The sequence below is a fragment of the Mastomys coucha genome, unplaced genomic scaffold, assembly GCF_008632895.1.
Source record: "Mastomys coucha isolate ucsf_1 unplaced genomic scaffold, UCSF_Mcou_1 pScaffold7, whole genome shotgun sequence".
NCBI classification, from domain to species: Eukaryota; Metazoa; Chordata; class Mammalia; order Rodentia; family Muridae; genus Mastomys; species Mastomys coucha.
The window spans coordinates 45818190-45821945 of record NW_022196913.1 but is presented as its reverse complement, the minus strand read 5'-3'; the positions used below and the strand labels follow the sequence as shown (position 1 = coordinate 45821945).

The following is a 3756-nucleotide window of genomic DNA, read 5'->3' as shown; positions in this document are numbered from 1 at the left end:
AAAAAAAAAAAGATAAAAATCCAAGAACCCAAATATGAAACCACATACAGATATTCTACTTCTTGTCAACTGTGAAAAATTTGTTTTTCTAAAATAATTCTGAATTTTTTTGACAAATTCTCAGTTCATCAGTTGCCTATAAAGAAGTATGCTCTCTCTCAGGTCTGAAGACTTCAGCTGAGGGCCGAGGAAATTGCTTAGGTGGGAAAGTGCTTGCCATGCAAATGTGATGAATGGGGTTCAGATCCCCAGTGCCCACATAAAAAACAGATGTGGCAGCTCATGTCTGTAACGCTGATGCTGACGGGTGGTCAGGAGGACCCCAGGGGGTTGGCATCTTGTCAGTCTAACTGATGATAGGTTCAGTAAGAGATCCTGCCTCAAAACATAAGTTAGAAAGTGATAAAGGAATATACTCAACTTCAGCCTCTGGCCTCCACATATGTATTCATGAGGAAGCACACCTGAACACACACACACACACACACACACACACACACACACACACACACGTATACACTCATGCATGCACACAGGCATTTATATTTTCTGTATACACACATTTCAACATAGAGAGAATCAGGCATCTAGATATGATGAAGGATAAATTCATAAGCTACGAAACCCAATATTTTATCCACAAGCTGCTCTCACTTTTCCAGTGTATCATTGATTTACAAAGAGACTCTGATGAGATTTGATATACTATAAATCTGTAAATTACATCCTAATGTTGAGACATTTAAATTACACATCATGTTAAATGTCCAATGAAGAAGTAATCCTTTAGTAACGAGAAATGCATACAGAGATACTTAGAAAAATGTGCACAGGCCTTTTCCTCTGCCCCACAAGTTCATTATGAAAACTCTGTACTATTAAACAACAACAACAACTTGTCCGGTGAGTAATCTACTCAGAACCTAGATGAGGTCTGGATACATTGCATGTGTTCAAGAATGATTTGTAAGAGGGAGTTATCTGATTCACTTCAGACACATGTGGGAGAATAGATGGAGATGAGTTGGTGTGTTTATAAATCACTCTGTAAGTCTCAAGCTGAGTTGTATTTCTCGATTTTCCCAGAGCGGTGTCTGCTTATGGGTAGAATATCTTCAGTGAGATTCTTGCAGTCTCAGGCTGGGCTGGTTGACTACTGAGGTTCCCTCATAGAAGGTGCCGGGTGGGAGAGTCATGGGACACTCTTGAATGTCTAGTTACTTCTCCTGACCAGTTTCATGAAATTCAGTCCTAACTGCATAAGGTTCCAAAGATCTCAAGGAGGGGCTAGAATTTACATGCAAGTAGAGAAGGACTAGGGGCGGGGTCTGTGTCTACACAGCCCTAGGAGGGCCATGTTGGGAACAGACCTTCCAATGTGATTGCTTTAAGTTCACCCACATGCCTGCCCCTACCCCTCATCCATGCTCTGTAAGTAACCCAAATAAACTCTCTCGTTCCCTGGGGTGAACTTTGGCTTGTCATTGGAACCTCACGTCATTAAATCGTCCTATTTCCCTCATTCCTCATGGGGTAATTCTCACCATAGCAGCCTAGCACTAAAGAGGAACACCAGGCATCCATGCATGTTTAAGAGCATTTGTTATTCAACTATTCCCTCTCTCTTTTCTCTCAATCTACTATCTTCCCAAGTAATTCCCAAGGCAACACTCAGGAATAGGAAACAGGAGGGGGAAGAAGAAAATGAAAACCCAGGTCAAAAGATACACAATTGACCCTGGTAATAACACTAAACACTCGTAGTTCCTATTTTATGCTAACCCATTCAATACTCAGAACACTCCATGATGTTTCCCATTGCTCAGAGGAGGACATTGAGGCACAAAAGTGTGCAACATAGAACATAATTCTGGTCTGGTGGCTCACTTACCCTGCCCCTCAAAAGTAGAGAAGAGGAAAAGGGGTTGGGATTAGGTATCTCTCAACTTCCCTCCTACTGGTTCAAGTGTTTTATTCTTACTACAATGTAAGTTGGAGATTCTCCAGTGAGGATATAGCCCCTAGGTTGTTACCTATTGTACGCCACAAACCCCATAAATACTTACTATATGTCAAAATGTTTTGTGTCAATTTATAGTAGAAACTTTCTGAACAGATGAAGTCCATATAAACAAAAAATGCCAAACCCAGTGTCTTTTTAAATAGTCTATATTTTCCTGCAATGCAGCTCCCAAAGGCCACTTCAAGTGACTATAAACTCAACATCAAAATCACTCCTGTTTCAAATCACAGGATAGATTACAGAAAAAAAAATTAGTTTTGTTACCTTACTCAAAATTACAAAGTATCCCCAGCTTGTCGGACAGTCTGACAGAGAAAGAGAAGTAGAAGAATAAGAAGGAGAAAGAAGAAAAGAAGGAGGAAGAAGGACAAGAAGAAGAGGAAGAAGAGGAGGAAGAAGAGGAGGAGGTGGGAGGAGGGGGAGGAGAGGGAGGAGGTGGTGGTGGGAGTACAGAGCGGAAATGAATTGAGACAACATTGCCTCTCAGCAACCGGAAGGAAAAACCCCACACATGCACAGGCCACGAACATCCTACGGGTGTGGTTGCTCAGTAGAGAAGAGCTGTCAGCTGCCCTTAGATGCAAGCAGGGGAACTGCAGAGCATAAGGACACAAAGCGACTAGTTCCCATCCCTGCCTACCTACCCAGGAGAGATCGAGGTGTCTGGGGTCACAAGATGGTCTGTCCACTGCGGTTTTGCCTTCAGGTGAGTGCCAGCCACTTGCTGTGGCTTGGGGGTGACGTTAGGGCTGGCGTGCGTTCAGATTCTTACTTCCTGTGTTGGTGTCAGACATCCGGCCTGTCTCCAGTTAACACCCCTTAACAGTGGAAGGGAGGGTTCGGCCTGCCCCGGAGGCAGTTTGACCTGGAGCAGACCTGGAGTTGCTGTTTCTAGGTCATGTAAGAAGAGTCTGATGGTTTCTACTGTTGAAATCGTCCTATTTCGGTGTTTCTTGGTGTGTATGCACAGGACTCCTCCCTTCCTGCTGTCTTCACAGAATTTACCGTAGAGGAGATAAAAGCTCTTAGATTATTTCAGTCCTTTAAGCATAGATTACAGTCGTTTGTGTCTATGACATTTTCAGTCTCTCTGGGGCCAGGCTGGGGGGGCAAGAATTTGTGACTGATAGAGTCCTGCCATATGTCATCAGTAAGCTAATTTATTTAACAGCTATCTAGAGAGTGCTCACAATTGCCAGGCCTATTTTAAATCAAAACCTAGATGGGAACAAGCTTATACAGCAGGAGAGACTTAGACATTAATTAATACAAGTAAGGAAGATTTGCTTTCTTCTATACTTCAAAGTTCCTTTCCCAGGTAGTCTGTGAGTTAACTTGGCCTATTAGCCAGAGAAAATAAATTTAATTATACGTTACATAAAACTAGAAGACTCAAGCATCAGACAGGTGACTGAAGCTCATGTATAATCCTCAACTAAAGGGAGGAATCTAGGGGTCTGGATTTCTAGCAGGTGCTGGGACAGTAACATGGCAATGGAGTGAAAAGCCTGCATATCCTTGATGTCCAGGAGAATGCCATTAGCCATGACAGGAAGGTAATGTTAACTCAGACCTGCCAGGCACTTTCTCCATGGATTAGAATCTCTGTTGATTTAATCATCTTCCTGGTTCAGACAACGAGACACACTCAGAAATGAGATTTTTAAAAATTGGACATAGTACTACCAGAGGACCCGGCTATACCACTCCTGGGCATATACCCAAAAAATACT

The 3756-nt window shown here is 42.7% G+C and overlaps 1 protein-coding gene and 1 long non-coding RNA gene across 2 annotated transcripts in view; one reads left to right on the top strand and one right to left on the bottom strand.

Annotated features, from left to right (window-relative positions):
* Nucleotides 1–2912, bottom strand: part of LOC116081451 — a 9168-nt gene extending 6256 nt beyond the window's left edge. The window contains exon 1 of the long non-coding RNA XR_004114900.1: nucleotides 2668–2912. This is a non-coding gene — a long non-coding RNA (uncharacterized LOC116081451). The remainder of the gene's footprint in view (nucleotides 1–2667) is intronic.
* The window catches only part of Nedd9 (neural precursor cell expressed, developmentally down-regulated 9), a 180565-nt gene continuing 179317 nt past the window's right edge, over nucleotides 2509–3756 (top strand). The window contains exon 1 of the mRNA XM_031358024.1: nucleotides 2509–2729. The gene's annotated coding sequence lies outside the window, so the exon portion shown is untranslated. The remainder of the gene's footprint in view (nucleotides 2730–3756) is intronic.